The 19,889-nt window shown below is 34.1% G+C and overlaps 1 pseudogene; it reads right to left on the bottom strand.

Annotated features, from left to right (window-relative positions):
• The window catches only part of LOC124075727 (developmentally-regulated GTP-binding protein 1-like), a 29,130-nt pseudogene extending 14,221 nt beyond the window's left edge, over positions 1-14,909 (bottom strand).
• Positions 14,910-19,889: the final 4,980 nt, after the last annotated feature.

Raw genomic sequence — 19,889 nt, 5'->3', positions numbered from 1 at the left:
TGGTTTAGTGGTATAGTAGAGATCATTTGAACTGACTCAAAAGAACTGATTATTAAATGTTCAGGTATTTTATAAGTTGGTCATTCAACCACACATTACTAAAAATTAAAGTATATAAATGCATTGTATTGAAACAAATATATACTACAAACTCATATTTCTCAATTATTTTGCTCTTTTATACTATTATCTGTTCTTTAGATCATTTATGTGGATTATATCTAAATGGTAGAAACACTGTATGTATTGGTGAACTTCTGGTATATAATGTAATGGTGTGCTTCTGAGTTTCCAGTCCCAACTCCATGATTGAAATGATAGTTAAAGGCTGCTATGGCAGGAATATTTATAGAAAATGATACAAAGCATGTTTCTTAGCAAATCACTGCCCTAGTTTCTGTTTTTCAACTCCCAGAACCAAGTCTCATAATTCCTTACCTCACTTCTTATGTATAACATTGCTTGCCAAGTACTCAAAAAAGCATCCCTTTTTGTTAGCTGAGTAAACTCTTATTCCTTGCAACTCAAATGCTTGAATAAGATAAATGTAACTCTAAAAAATGTGCACTCTTCAAATGTCAGTATTTTTTTCTTTCCTCTCTATTTCCTTCATAATGGGTGTTTTTAATGTTTATATCTATTTTATCACAGAAAAATTATTATTTTAAATTTTAATTTGTTATATATGACAACAGAATGCATTACAATTCATATTACACATAGAGTACAATTTTTCATATCTCTGGTTGTATACAAAGTAAAGTCACATCCTTCATGTCTTCGTACATGTACTCAGGGTAATGATGACCATCTCATTCCACTGTCTTTCCTATCCCTATTCCCCTTCCCTTCCCCTTCCTCCCCTTTCCACCTTTGCCCTATATAGAGTTCATTTAATCCCACCCCCCCACACACACATCATATTATGGATCAGCATCCTTAAATCAAAGAACTCTTTCAGCATTTGGTTTTGGGGGATTGGCTAACTTCACTTAGCATTATATTCTCCAACTCCATCCATTCACCTGCAAATGCCATGATTTTATTCTTTTTTAATGCTGAATAATATTCCATTGACTATATATACCACATTTTCTTTATCCATTCATCTACTGAAGGGCATCTAGGTTGGTTCCACAGTTTAGCTATTGTGAATTGTGCTGCTATGAACATTAATGTGACTATGTCCCTATAGAATGCTGTTTTTAAGTCCTTTAGGTATAGACGGAGGAGTGGGATAGCTGGGTCAAATGGTGGTTCCATTCCAAGTTTTCCAAGCATTCTCCATACTGCACAGAAAAATTATTTCTTACAAAATTGGTCAGTTAGGATTCAATTTGCTCTGCCCACCCCCCGCAGTGGATACTTTTTATTTTTTTATTGTTTGGTACTGGGGCTTGAATCCAGAGACATTTTACATTGAGCTCCGTCTCCAGCCCTTTTTATTTTATTTTTAAATTTTTGACACGGGTGCTCAATAAGTCGCTTAGGGCCTCACTAAATTGCTCACTCTGGCCTATAACTTGCCAGCCTCTGCTCAGCCTCCCAGGTTGCTGGGGTGTCAGATGTGCACGAATGTGCCTAGCAGATCCTCTTTTAGTACAATTAGTACTGCAGATGACAATGTGAAAATAGTTTATTATTATTTTATTTCTAGATAATCGATGCTGAGCTTCAACTGCCATGAAAGCTTCTTTACTTATTCCTTACGTAGGGTTGATTGTTTAATTCTTGCTTCTCATCAGTAATATAACTGAACTTGAATTAAAAATTACTAGTAGCCTATGCGTGCCATCTGGCTCGCGTAGGCTACTAGTAATTTCTAGGTCATACTAGAGCTTGCAGATGCTCTAGTATGACCTAGAGCATGCTTAATCCTCTAGTATTCTCAATCCTCTAGTATGAACAAAGTAATGAAAAGCATCAAGAGTTTCTGGATTAGGGGGAGATAGAAAGAACAGCTATGGGAGGTAGTCAAAAATAGTACTTCTTGAAGTCTCTGATTCAGTTTGCAATGAGGTAAGTACAAAAGTGGAATCAGTCACTGAAATATTTCTAGAAGGTTATCATAACAATTACATAATTTTTGACTCTATATAATTGTAAAAAATAACCTGAAGAATGAGAAATTATACTCCATTTTTGTATGATGTGTCAAAATGCATTCTACTGTCATGTATAACTAATTTGAATTAAAAAAGGGACTTTTTCCACTTTTTCAAAATTTTGTTTTGCTGATAATTAAATGTTTTTATATTTTACACAAATATTGGTCCACAATGATTTTGAAATTATATTGATTATTTGAAAGTTGTATGAGCAAATATACTGCATATATACTTAATAGTCAGTTTGTAAATCAAAGATACAGAAATTTATAAAAATGACAGAAAAATTTATATACTTTTAACATTCTAAAGTGTCCAGTGGAGATTTCCAACTTGGCATTTTAAATAAAAACACATGATCCTTACCTTTAGCATGTCTAAATTAGTTTCTCAATTTTCCAGCTCACAGCATGACATTGGCATTCATCCAGCTGCTTAAGCTAAGATCCTACTTTTCCCCAGTCTCCCATATCCACTCCTCTCACCTAAAGCATTTCTTCATTTCTCAAGCTCCCACTGCCACAACTGATTCCAAGGCACCATCACTTTTCACCTTGGAAAATGAGACAGATAAGTGTGTCTCTATGCCTCTATTCCTATATCCAGATCTGGCTTCATAGATATGTGTATTGTCAATAGCTCAACTGGGCTAGGCCATTAGGACAGTTTGATGGAAGAACAAAGACAGTACCCAGAATCAAATTAGGTTTGTTGAAAAATGCTTATGGGGAAGGCTCAGTGCTGACAGACTGGACATATAGTACCTCTATTTCTCATAATGCTTGGCCAGTTGGCACCTCTGTCTTTTGTGATGCTACCCCAGAAATTCCAGTGGCAACAGGCTGACAAATAGCTCCTCCATCCCTTACTCATGGTGCTTTGTCAGAAAATATCACTTCCATCCCTCATGAGGCCTGATTGACTGGTTGCTGGTTGGAAGACTGGCACTTATTCTCCCCATGATACCTTCAGGTCAGCACCAGTTACCTCAGGGAGAGGGGTTTTATAAGTGAGGCTACATAAGCAGTGATATCCCTAGTTTAGCTTGCTTCGTCCTCTAGTATGACCAGCATCCCAAGGATCTTGGTGTGCTTGATAACACTATCTTGTCCTAACTCCCAGCATACATGAGAGAAAACCAGTGTCCTTTGAGATAAAATTTATCCAGGCATTCCATCCAGACTTGCTCTCATTGTTCCCTTGACTGATCTAGATTTTTGGGAATGGAGAAGAACACTTCAGGGACATAATGTTTTACTGTACTCCTTTTTCCTAAGGGTGTTTTAGTCATCTGACAAGAAAAATCAGTAGAGGAAAAGTTCATTTGGGAGACTATGGCTGACTCCATTCCTTGAGGCCTGAGGTATGAGACAGAACATCATGGCCAAAGTATGGGTTGGAGGAAAGTGGCTGAGGACATGAAGCATACCTGGAAGCAGAGAGAGAGCTTTCCTCACCAAGACAAAATATAAACCCCAAGGGCACACCCCCAGAGACCTACCTCCTCCAGTCACACCCTGTCTACAGTTAGAGCCCAGTTAATCCCCACCAGGGTATTAATTCACTAATAGGGTTAAGACTCTCATAACCACACAAAATGGCCCCACAGTTGAATTAGTGCTTTGTTGTCACCATTGTGAAATTCTTGAACAGAGGATCTTATATTTCATTCTGCTTTATGCTCAGCAGACTAAAACTAATTTTCTTTTTCCAGGGCCTCACACATGCTAGGTAAGTGCTCTACCACTGAGCTATCTATATCTGTAACCTGAGTCAAACTCACTTTTAAGCTATATATTGAGTCAGGCATTCTCTCCCACTTAAAACTCTTTATTCTCTGTCTCCCTGTTAAAGTTTGCACTCCTAAGTTTTGTCTTAGAGACCCTACTTTATTTGGCTCCTACCACTGTCCTGATGTTTACCTTCTCATTTCTGCCATCTTGACCTTCTTTATGCTCTCTCTACACATTGAACTCTTTTCTTAGGTGCTATGGATTGAAGTGTGTTCCACCCACATTTATCTGGTGAAACCATAATACCCAATGTAGCTGTATATGGAGATGGGGTGTTTTGGATATAGAGTTAAAAGAGGCCACAAGGGTGGAGTCCTGATCTGATAGGATTAGTGACCTTGCAAGAATGGAGGAGAGAGCAAAGGCTATGTGAGCACAGAACAGGAAGGCAGCAGCATTTACCAGCCAGGAAAGAGACCTCATGAAACCCCTATACTGGCAGCACCCAGATCTCAGATTTCCTGCCTCCCAAACTGAGAGAAAACAAATTTCTGTTGATGAAGCCATCCATTCTTTCATAATTTATTATGGCAGCCCAAGCTAAGACACAAAGTCTTCTTCATGCTTCCTAAATCTTCATTTGGGAAACCATTCTTAAAGCTCATTTATTTTTCTAAAATAATTTCTCTTATTTCTGAAACAATTCACATCTTATCTCCAATATCACCCCCTCATTGTGGCATTGCCAAAAGAGCACTCTTAATCTCTTTTATGGGATGTTCTATAGTATGTACATTTGCTAATTACATAAATTTTTACTCAATTTTATTCTGTCTTGGCCATCCCATTTCACCTTGACTTCACCTAATGTCATATTTCTTAGGACAATAATGTCATTTGCTAGTGTGCAATGATAACCTCTGTGCTTAGAACAGTGCACAGAATGTGGTAATTTCTCACTAATTACTTCTTGAACAATGAAGGGAAGGATTAAAGCATGTTATATTAGTTTTAGAGATAAAGAATGAACTTGACTTAGTGTCCAATGATGTGAATATTCATTCCATAAAAAAAGTCATAAAATTGTTCATATAGTCAAAATATTAAGAAGGAAACTGGAAAATACAGTGTAGATACCTTTTGTTGTATCTAATCTAGAGATACTATTTATCAACAAAGAATATAGTTTTAAAATTATAATTCTGATCTCATTCATTTATCCAAGAGTATCAGAAGCTTTATTTATTTTACTCTGAACAGAGAGTCATTGCTCTCCCCTCCTTCTTTTATTATGTGTGAACATCTGGGAGCAATATAAATCAGAGATAATACACAAGTGTTTATGCTTTGAGTATTTCCCATGATGAGTAATCTATTGTTACTTTTATGAACACACTTGTGCAATGACAAAATGTGATTAAAATACAGCAATGTTCCAAGAATATGTCATTAATAACATACTCTCTCATGTCATCAGCACATTTTCACTGAGCTGGCCACACCTCAGAAAGGGTGTAGGCTAGAATATGTTCTAATGTTCTGCGATCAGAGCACTATCTTTAAAAATAAAAACCAGTGTTTTCCAACTGATATGTCACAAAAATCAGTGGAATGTCTGAACAGGAAAATCGGTTGTGGCCAACTAATCCTAAGCATTCCTTTTCTAGCAGATGTTCACTCCAGTCTTTGCCTCCATCTTTACTTGGCATTCTCTGTGTTTCTGTGTGTCCTTTTCTTTTCTCATAAGACCGGTTTTTGGATTTGGGGCTTACCCTAATCCAATATAACCTCCTTTCATTTTAATTTTCTGGAAGTTCCTTGTGGACATGAAATTTTGGAGGACACTATTCAATTTAATATATTCCCTGCAGAGCCCAGCCCCTCTCATGAAGCATCTATTTTTTTCTCATTCCTTCTGTCAGTGGGGCAAAATGAAGTCAACTACCTCTTTAATTCAAAGTATTGCTTGTAGATTATTATCATTGTGTTACATCAGGCCAATGGCTTCTCTTTTTATTCCTCTGTCTTTCACTTTTAATACTATTCTTTCACATTTTGGCCATCCATTGACATTTAATATATTCTTTCAGTTTCACCAGGCCTGAGTACCTTGTCCAGAATTTTCTTTCATGCTTCTTTTCTGTCACTAACAACAGACTGTCCATATCAGTATCAATTAACTCTTTGATGCTCTGACTTCATGTTGTTCCAGGAGGAATCCAAGAATCTCTATTTCCTCCATACCTCAATGATTTTACATGCAGGCTCTGCATTACACACTAAACGGAGCTTCTGCTAGGACCAAAACCTCCAAATTCTGACTTGAATCTTCAATCTGGTTACCTTTGACGTCTCTTCATTCCTGTGGTTTTTATTCACAGTATGGCATCTAATTCTTATTTTTACTCCAGTACACCAGCTTGCTTAGTGTTTATTGACTCCTTTACTTTCTTATTTTGGAATCTGTAGTCAGGCACTTGAGGAAACTTTTGTTTTTCCTCTATACAAGAGTTTGTCTAAAGCATTTAACTTACTAAAGATGTTATGGACGTAAAAGGATTGAATTATAAAAAAACAAAAAGTCAAATTTAATTGAAAGTCAACTTCCAACCATTTCTTCTCTAATTCTTCTAACTCTCACTGATCTTTTTACTCTTGTGCAAATAAAGGGATCAAATTGTTGTACACAGCTTTTGTATTTCTAAAATAAATGTTTTTATCAAATTATTTCTACTTCTATTATGTAGAAAACTGGTTTTTTTTAGGAATGAAAATAGTGATCTTAGCAAAAGGTACTAGTACCATTAAAGCTTCCCAAGTCTGTGTGTTTATGGCATTTATAGTATATATATATATATATATATATATATATATATATATATATATATATATATCATAGATATATAAGAGAGTGATTAATAAGATAGGTCAACTCTTTGGGTTTCTTATGACTTCTGCCAGCATACTTAATTCTGAGTCCTAATTTTGCCTAACATAAGCAATTAACTTAATCTTATAATTTAACTGATTTCTTTTAACACTTTTTGAATTATATATCACAATATATAATAAAGTACCGTAAAATTTTCTAATGCTGAAGTGGATTCTCAATTCCTTCAACTCTTTTGCTCCCTTTTGGAAATTTGCAGAATGAACTGACTTTTTATTTTATTCAGGTTAACATTCAACACTGCTCTATATAATAATACTGCATGCATTAGAGTGTTTTTAGCAACAATACTTGTAGCTGTAACAAAAACAATAATAACAACAAAAATAACTTTACTAAGACATCATTAAAACATGTACTAAGAGTTTTACATATCATTAAACAAGTACAAAAAAGGACACTGTGGAATGGTCAGTATTTTTCCAGTTATACAAACAAGGAAATATGTACAAGGAAGTTAATTTGCTCCAGATCATTAATGAATTAAAAACTCATATTTGAACCCTAGTTTGCCTGATCACAAAGTCTTGTGTCTTGAAGTCCTTGTATACTGCAATCACAGTACCTCACCATAATTTAAATCTACACTGAATTTTAATAACAACGGTGTTAAATTATAATCAGTAGGTCTTGGAAAGTTCTGTACTTGAGCCCCTGAGGGATTCATGCTTATCTTCTGCTTTGGAAGCCAAGTGCTTAGGAATTTGATCTCATGCTTTTTGTCTTCAAAGGAAGATAAACATAGCCTGATTCATGACTGAGATGGGATCTTCTTGGTTCATGTTAGAATTTTCAATGAAAACTATGATTTTAAGCAGATTACTTAACTCTTCTAAGATCATCAATAATCTCAATTGTGAAATCTAATTATCAAATATAATATTTACCTTATAGAGTTTTTGTGTAAATAGCTAACAGTAACAAAGTGAAGACACTATAGCATATTTCTCTCCTGTTTCTCCATGTTAATAATAACAGAGAAAAGATCCATTTTTTCTTTAAAACATTTTCCCCCACCTATACTGTGAACCACTTATTAAGAGGTATTCTGTCTTAATTGTCTCATAAACCTCAAATTGTAACACAAAATAAATATTACTGCTCAGTAGAAATAAATTTTAGGGAAAGAGGTAAAAAAGGTATAACAATCTGATCATTACTAGTGGACTTTATAAGAAACATTTATTTATTGTTGGAGAAATGCCAGTGTTTGCTCCATTAAACTCCAAACTTCTAAGCAAAATCTGGAGAGGAGAACTTTGTTAACTGAATAGAAACCTATTTATTTCAGAAAGTGGTCCTTGTAAACTAATGCTAATTTTTTTAGTTCAAGAGAGGAAGGCTCAGGAAGAAACATGATTAAAGAACAATTAGTTGTGAATTCTACTACAATACAAGTTTTATAATTATCATTGTGAACAGATTTAGCTTGAAAATATGTTCTATTTTTCTCCAAATCCTGTTACCAGGGATGATTTGTCTTAAAATTTCGTATTTACTTTTGGCCACCTGAAAGTTTATATAAAAACTCCCCTCCATCTTCCTTTGTACTCAATTTATAAAACATGAAAATTATTTTTCTTTCAAATGAATAAAAATTTTCCCCAGAAATATCTCAAATATTTTGTTTAGATTTTTTGCTTGGTAAAATTTAATTGAAAATTCTTTTTTTCCACAACTAGAAATGTTAAAACATTCTTTGTCAGATTATTCTTTTATGGAATTTGATTATCAGAATATATTGAACTTTTAAAAGATTTTTAATAAAATATTTCTTTTATGAGAAGTAATTTTGAGTATAATTTAACACCCACTTACCTCTCAAAAAAGAATCAAAGGCATTTAGGATCATCATTAAAATACTCATCTTAAAATATGACTAATTAGTTTAACATTGTGTTTCAGGTTTTCCTTTAAATGACTCTGGGAAAGACTTTAATTGTTCATTTTCCATCCAAGTGAACTGTGAAAACAATGTAAGACTGGCAGTGGATATAATAAAATCATTTAGTTGTTAATTTGACCTGACTGCTGATAAGGAAGAGGAAGTATATTTTTATTGTCGTTGTATTTTTCTTTATCACCAGGACTACAGTTATATTTTTAAAAAATTCCTTGAAAAGATACAAAGCTTTTATTGCTTAGCTTTTTGAAAGATAATTTAATTGTGGTCTTGAACCTTATGAAATTGTCAGATACTAAGTACCAAGATCCTGCAGGGAAGAGTTGAAACCAGGGTCATTGAACCACCTTTCTCCCTCTCCAGAATAAGGGGTGGATCCTAGGAGCCTTTCCCTAGAGGGGCTCTGACTGCCATTAGACCTGGCTTCCCAGAATACCTGCTTTCTTGTCAAATTGTAACCTAGTCATTATCTGTTGGTTGCTTCTCAGATTCTCTTAAAAGATTCTGTCTCTTGAGAACAAACTTTCAGATTATGGGATGTTCTATTCTTTTATAAATTGCAACCCTGGGCCTGATGATTATTCTTCTATAAGAGTGCCTAGTAAAATTAGACCTTTATACTCAGCTGTTTCTTCCCTGATCACAAAGCCAAATCCCCTCAAAATATAAAATACATGAAAGAGACCCATGGTGATAGGCAGATCCACCCTTGTCTCCACACAACTTGAATTGTTCTCAGCCTGCCCATAGGGCCTGCTGGCTCCTTTGGGCACCCTAGGCTCAGATCTGGAAAGCCCAGGGTCTCCTAATATTTATTTTAGACACATAGATGAAATCCACTCTCCTCCTCCAGGGAATGTTCTTAAAAAAAAAAAAAACAAAGTTGGCAGCTACAAAAAAAAAATTAAAAAAAAGATGAGAGAGAGAGAGAGAGAGAGAGAGAGATGAAATTCTCATATGGATTAGATTTAATGGAAATATTAGATTCCTCTATTATGACAACAATAATTAATTCATGGGTTCTAATAATTTTAACTATATAGGTAACATTGAATGAAGTAGGTCTTTATTCTTGTTATGTTTTGAGCAAATAAAAATACTTAAAGACATGTAAGTTATCATACCTTATGCAAATAAAATCAATCTTTTGTGAATCATATAAGGTGGGAACACATGTACACAAGCACATTTAATTGTAAGCTCAATTCAGCAGTAAGTAGGGAAAATTTGTTAAACCTCTGTTGTCATTCCCTTTATCTGCAAAATGGAATCATAGCTACTTAGGAGAAATAGCACATGTAATTCAGTTATTACTCTGCTAGCACATTGTGAAGGCTTTGTCAATGTTTGCTAATACTATTACAAACAAGTACAAAAGATATTGAGCAAAATGAAAGCTAAAGAATGAGAGATCTTAGTCAAGAAAAGCTTCTGAAGGGGAAAGGGTAGCTGAGACTAAAAACTCTGTAATTGCCAAATATATAAGAAACACTGGGATGCCACTGACTGGAGATTGTGACCTTTTTCCATCATGCTTCAACACAGAGAGGTGCTATTCTATCCTGGATCAGTACACCATAGAGAGAGGAAAGCAATCCAGGACTATTAATCTCTGAAGATTGAAATTAATTAGAAGAAACTTCTAGTTTCCTGATTAAAAAAATAAGGAATTGTTTTCTACTTAGACTTTTAGGTAGGAAACTGATTGCTTAAGTTTGAAGTTGTAAGATTGAATCAATTTATGATGGAGCATGGGGAACACCACTAGAAACAAAAGAGTTAACAGATTTTACAGGGAAGGTTTTTTTTTTTTATATCACTACAATAATTTTGCATATAACTTAATTTTTATTGGAATTCCTTATAATAATAAACAATATATGCTTATCTTGGTGGGAATATAGAATTTCCTGATTATGAGTATTTTTAAAAGTCCCATTTCTGGTTTCAGACATTTTTCTTGTTGTGCATTGACGGTACCAAATTCCATGAAACTAGAAATTTTCATGCCATTTGGACCACTTATATAAAGTGTTACAAAAAAAAAATTCTAAAATTGAGTAGTAGAATGATTGGTTATAATAACTTATCATTGAGTCAAAATTACACTCTGTGTTCATAGATTAAGCTTGATGGGATTTTATGATCTAGCAGATGGATAATTATCCTCAATTGTCTATGTATAATACATTATCTCTTCAAAATTTCTGCTCATAATTAATGATATAAAATTTCCATTTCAATAATTGATGCCTTGAATCACAGTTATCGGTTGTTATCATTGCAGGGGTCAGATGTTCAGCTTTTGTTTGGGAATTTACACACACTAGGAATTTCAGGTTCCTGGGTCCAGGTTATACTCTCAGAATCAGTTCATGAAGTCATGTTTTTGATCCCACATTCCATTTGCAGTTTTTAATATGGAAATATACTATATCTTTTCTAACATTTACTTCTAGATTTTTCATTTTAAGTGATTTTACAATGACTAAGCCACTTAAATGAGAAATGTAAAGATTTTCTATTTCTACCAAAAGGAAGGTAATGAAACTCTTTGTACTTAGAGTCTGTGCTGATTTAACCACTTGTCCTAAATGATACAGGCAGCTATGACTCAAGACAGAAAAATGGTTGTCACAATCCATCTCCCCTCAGTCTCTGAACTCCTCTTCTTGACTTTGAAATTCCTTCCAAACATTTATCGGTTCAGTATTATCTAGTTCATTCATGCAAGCTAATTGTATCTCCCTGTGTAGATTTTAGCTTCTTAAAAACAAGTTTTTTATTTTTCTTATATTCATTCTTATTTCTATTATTTTCATTTTATGTACATGTTTTCTCTCTCTCTTTCTGCATTCACAATAAAATGGCAAAGCATTTAACATTTTTAAAATTTAACCCATATTTGGTTAGATTATTATTTATTCTGATTGCCTGGATATGTGCTTTTTTTATTATAATGATTTCTCTTCTGGCAAAATGATAATAGATTGAACACATAAAAATCAGAGGATATAAAAATTTGATGATTAATTTATGATATTTCCTGTTATTTATATTTAACCTGTAGGAAGTATATTTTGAATGCTGTTCAATTTCATCAAATTCTATTTATTTTATTGCTATCTTATATGCTAAAATAATTGAAAATAAATGCTTTCATAAAATCATAATTTTAAAATAGAACTCAACAGTTATATATATAAATACACATTAAAAGATAGTATATGTAAATATGTTTATGTAGATTTATAAAAGTATCTGTCATATTTGACAAACAATATCATGTTTTATAGTTTTTTTAGAACTCTAGTTAAAACATATCAAATTTAAAGCCTATTCCACTGGAAATTCTTACATTTCTTTAAAAAGACTGAATCAATTCAATAGGTAGGACCTGTAGATGTGATGGTAGACTATTTGAGATATATCAATCCAAGGTTAAACTATCTGGTTACTGAAAAAAATCCTTTTGAAATGAAGACAATAGAACACATGTGAAAATAATTTCATTGTACTTTCCCTTGACAACTGAGTTTTATCCATGTAAATTTACTGTAAGATATATTGTGAAGTCTGTCTTGCAACACAGTTCATTGCTTCATGAATGTCCTGTGATACTGAAAAAGTTACCAGATTTCTCAAATATCAAGTTTTTAATCTACAAATTGGAAGTAATAAAGATCCAACTGACATCAATGATGACCACCAAATGATCCCAGTTCTCTTTCATGTTTGATATTAGAACTGCACTTTCCAATTCCCTTTGTGTTAGGTGGGACTTGTATTTTGCTTTGGTTAGTTGCAGATAAGTAGAAATGATGTGTGACACTTCCATTTGAAAGCCTGAAGAGCTGTATGTGAATTGCCACAGTCTCTTTCCCTCTGCTATGGGGACAACCAGCATTCCAGATGGTGTCTCCTCCATCAGCCTGGATCTAAGGGGCAGAACAATGGGAAGACAGCCCCAACCAAATAGCAATGAACATGAGAGAGGGAGAAATGAATTTTTGTTAGTTTAAATCACCAATAATTGGGAGTTCCTACTTAATGTGACCTAAGCTGTGGTCTATTTTAGAAAATGATCCATGTGCTGCTGAGAAGAAAGCATATTCAGTTATTGATGAATTATTCTATATATTTCCATTAAGTCTAAACTTTTAATTGTATTTTTTGTTCTATCCCTTCTTCTTTAATTTTTGTTTACATGATCTATACAGTGATAGGAGAAACACATTAAACTTACCCACTGTTATTGTGTTGTGGTCTGTTTGATTCTCAAAATTGAAAAGTGTTTTTCTGATGTACATAGATGCTCCATTGTTAGGGACCTGAATATTTATGACTGTTATGTCTTGTTGATGAACAATTCCCTTAAGCAGTATGTAATGGTGTTCTTTGTCACTTCTGATTAACTTTGGCTTAAAGTCCAATTTATCTGATATGAGGATAGAAATCCTTGCTTGTTTATATGATCCATGTGAATGATATGTTTTTTTCCTGTCCTTTTACCTTCAGTCTGTGGATATCTTTGCCTACCAGGTGAGTGTCTTGGAGACAACATATTGTTGGGTCTTGTTCTTTAATCCAATCCTCCAGTCTATGTCTTTTCCTTGATGAGTTTAGGCCACTTACATTCCATGTTATTATTGAGAATTTTTGATTACCTTTTATTTGGATTTATTTCTGCTTTTTAATTTGAATTAGTTTCTCCTTTGATTGGCTATTCTTCTAGTGTAGTTCCCACTTTTGCTGGTTTTCAATTTTTTCTTTAAGAAATATTTATTAAGTATGTTTTGTAGTGCATGCTTCTAGTTATGAGTTCCATTAACTTTTGTTTATTGTGGAAGGTTTTTATTTCATCATCAAATCTGAAGCTTAATTTTTCCAGATATGGTATTCATAGTTGGCATCCATTTTCTTTCGGAGCTTGGTACATATTATTCTAAGACCTCCTAGTTTTTAGGGTCTGGGTTGAAATATCAGCTCAGATCTGGATTTGTTTCCTTTTAAATGTGTCTGGTAATTTTTCTCTAGCATCCTTTAAAATTTTATCTTTATTCTGCATGTTGGGCATTTTCATAATAATATGCCTTGGTGTAGGTCTGTTGTGATTTTGTATATTTGGAGTCTTGTAAGTCTCCTCTATTTGATTTTCAATTTCAATATTAAGATTTGGGAAATTTTCTGATATTATTTCATTGAAAAATTTGTGCATTTCTTTGGTTTGTATTTCTGAACCTTCATCTATCCTAACAAATCTTACCTTTGGTCTCTTCATGTTATCCCATATTTCTTGAAAGTTCTGTTCATGGTCTCTTAACTTCTTTTCTCCATGGTCAACTTTATTTTCATGATTATATGTTTTGTCTTTGTTGCCTGAAAGTCTGTCCTCCAAGTAGTCTAGTCTGCTGGACCACTTGAGTTCATTGAGTTTGAATTTGATTTACTGATTCCTTAATTTTGAGAATTTCCAATTGTTTTTTCCTCAAGATTTCTATCTTCTTATTGAAGTGATCTTTCACTTCTTGAATTTTTCTCTCTCATTTCACTACTTACATCATCTTTTATTTCACAAATCAGCACACCTCAGAGCCTGGATGCTTCCAATCCATGCTGGGAGTCTGTACCCCTGGAGTCTCTCCTGGGTTCTGCTCATGTGGCCAGGAGCCAGTCATTCCCCCCTCCACCATCTTTGGCTCCTGTATTTCTAGACTCCTTGGGCTCAGTCCTGAAGCACACATTCACTCACTGCTTTACTTCCTCCACCCCCCATCAAGTTCCTGATCCTTCTCAGCTAGTCCTGTGAACTGCTAGACTAAAAGGGTGGGAGATACCAGGAATATCTTGGGTCTGAGTGTTTCAAACTCTCAAACTATAAACTCTTCTAGTTTCAAACTATAAACATTTTTCTTTCAAATTCTCCTGGGTACAACAGTCTGCATGCCTGAATTTCACCTGGTTTTTTAGTCGCCCCCTAGGCCATGTGGTGGGCCTCTGCCAGGTTAAGTTATCACACCCAGCTGGAATTACAATACCTACACCTGCTGGCCATTGTAGCTCTGCAGGAGGTAATGGCAGATGGCTATCTTGGCTCAGTGTGGGCTCTTTGAAGATGTGCAGTGCTTTTCAAAAGGAGAACATAGTGAGCTTACCCACTGGATTATTTCAACCATGTCTTCCATAACCGATGTCTCTGTTTTAAGACACTCCATGGTGCCCCCTGAAATTCGGGTTTTCTCAGTCCTCCTCTTTGATTTGCCTGCTGTGGATCTGCATCAGAGGCTGCCAGCACAAGTGGTGAGTTTTTTCTTCCTTTTTAAATTTTGTAATTTTATTCTATCCACACTTCTGAGGCCCTAGGCTGTTCTGAGAGTCTGTTATTAAATCCTAGTAAGGTTTCTCTTTTCACCCTCCTCAAAGAGAAGCTGTTTGTCAGCTTTCCTGATCTCACACCATTGGCGCAGCTTGGAAAGTAAACTCCTCTCTTCCACCATCTTTCTAGATTGTCTGAAATCATTATTTTCACATGAGAACTGTAGAAGGCAGTAAGAAGAGTAACTTTGGAAAACTAGACAAATAACATAGAATTAATTGTAACAGCTTACATTTAGCAAATAAATTCATCAGAGTTATAAATACAAATAACTAAGCCATGAAAGTTTTCCTCCTTTATCACCAATATGTATTTAGTAAGCGTTTGTAAAAGTAAAAATATAAACATCAGCCCTGAGAGGTGTTGTCTTTCATATTAATTATGATAGCAGTTAGATATTAACTAAAAGAGAAAAATCAAGAAAAAGAAATATTAGTCAATTATCTGAAATTACATATTAAAAACAGAATTAATAAAAAAAAATATCCTGAAATGTTTAGAAGAGGTTACTTAGGAAAAGGAAAAAAAAAAGAAATTGGAGATAATGGCTTTTCACCATAAACTCTTCTATATTATTAGGTGCATGTATTGTTTTGATCCAGTGCCTATTTGATATCTCTATTTGAATATCTCAAATGCACTGCAAAGAAAAAAATCAAGTCCAACCCTGAGTTCACAGACTTATTATTTTCTCATTGTCTCCTGTGTCAGCCAATGACACTGATGTGTATATTTGATCACACTCTTCTCTGTGGCTCATGTACCTTGCCCTATTTCTCACTAAGCCTTACCAGTATTCCTTGTGTGATTATTCCTTGAATATCTGCACTTTTCTTTTTCTTCATGGTTGTTTTTATGCTATACTGTCTCTTTCCCATAGTACTGAATTAGCTGCTTAATGGAGTGCCCTAAAATCATTCTGAGTTCTCTTATTAGAGTCTGAGTGATCTTTTCAAATTGCAAATGTGGTCATGTTTCCTATCCCCTCATTAAACATAGGAATGAGTTTAATTTTGTTCTTGGACATAGAACAGCTCTTCCTTTGAAGGCTTAGGAGCCCCTGGGTAGTGATGCCAGAAAGCTATATCCTACATCACTCTCTAACCCACTTTTTGTGCTCATATCTACTTTAGCTTTTTTAAAGTTACATAGTCCATTTATTCACAGAACCTGTGTATGAGCTTCCTTTTCTGCATGGTGTAACTACCCTTTCCCATAATCCACCCCTACCCTGTTCATTCTTAATTATTCTTCAGATCTCAGCTAATAGGAAGGTGAATATATTCATGTGAATTAAAATCTCTCTCTTTTTACTGTTTTCCCACCAAAACACTTTCTTATTTTATAGTTTATTCACCTCCTAACACTGAGGTGAATGAGAAAGTGATGTATTGATTTCTGTTCATGGTCACAAGTCCAGGGGCTAATATAGTGCCTGATGAATTGCACAGAATGAAAATTATTTGTCATGAATTAATATTTGACCCTCTGTTCCATTATTTAAGCAAGAATGCAAACTTTCTAATCTTTCTATCAGTATTCTTCCAATATAAGTTCCTCTGGTATAAACTGTACTTCTTATCCTTTTTCTCTGTTTCTGGTTCTATTTCTATTCCAAGTTGCTCTCACACAACTTGAGGGAATGCTGAGAGAGCTGATTTAAGTGTGAATATGCTATTACCTGGATGCCTTTAGCTGCTTGAGAATTGTTAGACTCCTGGAGATTTTAAAAGGAGAAATAATACTTTCCACATTTAGTGCTAATCATAGCTTCACCTTTTTCTTCAACTGTTCTTATATTTGCTTTTTTTCTCATTATCCTTTGCAAGTAAATATTTACTTCCCCAAGATATATTTCACCAATTAAACTGATTTTTAGTATTCACATTTTCAAGGTAATTATGGGTAGGCCACTATGGGTCCATGGAAAAAAATTCAGGTTCACTTGGAGACTGTACTTGGTATCACTGTTAAAAGTAGTATATCATGTTCTACAAAGTAAGAATCTACTACTTCCTGAATTCTGAAATAAAGCACAGGGCTAAAGACAGAGTAGGCGATGGATGATGATTTGCTTAATGAAAGAAAATGATACCTTGTTTGAAGTGGAAAATCAACTATGTGCCAGCTTTGTGATGCTTGAGTTTGCAGTTTTAGTTCTTTTTTTTTTTTAATGTTGTGGTTCAGGAAATTCTTGGCATTCTAAATAAGAGGTGTAGGAAGTATTTCTGAGTTTATACAATACAGGTAGTCTCTGTGTTTTCAGATGGGAAAAAAAGTACTCCAATTAAAAAAAGATTCTTTTAATTGACAAAGATGGTAGTATAAATTTTAAGTATTTTCATTTGAAAAAAATATTTTTCCTGGAAGCTGCATATTGTGGCCCCATATTAAGATTAATTCAGACAAAAAAAAAGTAGTCTTGATGTTTGTTTTATATTGGCAATCAATCTTGCCGAGACCAACTAATATAAAGATTAATTTTGATTAGGTAAAATTGTCCCCAGGAGAACTTCAGAAATGAAAAAAAAAATTATGTCAAAGCTTTTTCCTTCGATTTCAAGTTGAATGAATTGCCAAGGAAATGACAAGGTTTCCTTGGTTTGGCAGGTATGACATTTTGACATGAATATATGAAAAAGATCAAAAAGATGGAGGTAAATTTCTACTTTGTCCTGACTTCATAAAAGTGCAGTAGAGTTTGACAAAGCTCTTTTCTTTCACTAACTCCCACATTCTATAACTTTGAGCTGAGAATTCACAATAAATGTCAAGGAGGATGCAACTTGGAACTTAGTTTTCCTTACATGAATGATCCAAGGAGACATTCTTTAAACTAAAGGAAAATGCTACTATCCAACTATAAAATAAGAAAGTATTGCATTTGGTGGATTGTTCCAGAATGATTGCTAGAACCATTTATATGTATTTCTTTAATTTTCAGGAGATCGTAGCACTTATTCACAGATATATTTTATTCTTTCAAATATCATTAAAAGTTACATTTTTAAGACAAATGCTCAATGATATGCATATAAATTAATCTTCTTTATGTGTTTTTTATAAAAAATCCTAGGCTAAAACAATCAAAGATTAATGTCTAAATCTCTACTGCACAGAAACATATCATATTTCACTGGTGAATAAATGTAATTAACTTTATGTCTGATCTAATAAAATTTTCCTATCTTGGTTAAAAATGAAATACAAGAATATTAAAATGCTATTTTTCTTGGTTAAGATCAACATTATAAGTGAGATGAATGTAGGCATCAGCAATATGATGCCAACTTATTTAATTTTAAATACATTAGATTGTGGAGAAATTTTATTCATCTAGAAGCATCAAAATCTGTGTGTAACATTTGACAAGTTTTAAAAATTTGAAACAATCATGGCATTTATCTTTCATTTATAGAAAGCTATATTTTTATTTCTGGTACATAAACATAATTTTAGTTCTTCAATTAATATAACCAATAAACATTTATGGAGCACCTACTACATCTTAGATATTGTGCTAAGCTTTTTCAGAAGGGAATTAAGCATCATCTCTGATAATTTAGAGTTCTTTCCAGAAGAAACACATTTAATAATATTCACCATACATGCTTGAATAGTGGCATGTGTAAAGAGAATTGTGGTGGAGTATAGAGGGGATATTAATCATATTGTGCTTGATACATGTGAGAAAGAAATCTCACAGAAACACAGATCAACCGTGATGCCACAAGCCAAGGGACATGGGGATCTTTTAGAAGCTGGAAAATGCAAGAAAAGGATTCTCCGATGTCCTCTGGAAGAACCAGACCAACCAACACTTGGAATGGAACCACCATTTGACCCAGTTGGCCCTCTCCTAGGTCTATTCCCAAAAGATTTAAAAACAGCATACTACAGTGACAAAGCAACAACGATGTTTATAGCAGTTCAACTCGAAATAGCCAAACTATGGAAACAAATTAGGTGTCCTTCAACAAACGAATGAATGAAGAAAATGTGATGTTATACACACACACACACACACACACACGCACAATGGAATATTACTTAGCTGTAAAGAAAAATGAAATTATGACATTTGCTGGTAAATGGATAGAACTGGAGAATATCATTCTAAGTTAAAAAAAAATAAAACAATGGCTGAATGTTGTTTCTAATTTGTGGATGCTAACCCAAAACAAGGGAGGTTGGGGAGGGGAATAATAGAACCACTGGATTAGAAAAAGGGAAATGGAGAGAGGGAGTGGGGAGCAGAATAAGAAAGACAGTAGAATTAATCAGTCATAACTTTCCTATCTTTATATTTGGATACATGACCAGGGTAACTCCACATCATGTACAACCACAAGAGTGAGATCCTAAATAGAATAAGTTATACTCTATGTATGTATATTCTGCCCAAATACATTCTACTGTCATGCATAACTAAAAAGAACAAATTAAAAAAAAACCACATATCTGAGGGTAAACTTCTGCTATCACTGAATGAAAGATGAGGGAGTATTTATTCTTCAGTGACTGTGAACGCAGATCTCCGGGGGGATTTCTTTAATAAGCGTGGTTCAGGACATTAATAATGTGGCTTTGTTGGATTATTTTGTGGTGCCTGTGATATTACTTGTACTACAATACATGTTGGCAACCATTTCAAATAAAACAACTTTTTTTTGGGGGGGGGGTACTGGAGATTGAACTCCAGGGCACTCGAGCGAGCATTGTTTTATATTTTATTTAAAGACAGGGTCTCACTGAGTTGCTTAGTGCTTCACTGTTGCTGAGGCTGGCTTTGAACTCCAGATCCTCTTGCCTTAGTCTC

Source organism: Marmota monax, unplaced genomic scaffold (assembly GCF_021218885.2).
Source record: "Marmota monax isolate L192 unplaced genomic scaffold, Marmota_monax_Labrador192_F-V1.1 WCK01_AAM20220418_F8-fsc00036, whole genome shotgun sequence".
NCBI lineage: Eukaryota > Metazoa > Chordata > Mammalia > Rodentia > Sciuridae > Marmota > Marmota monax.
This window is presented reverse-complemented; position numbering and strand designations above follow the sequence as displayed.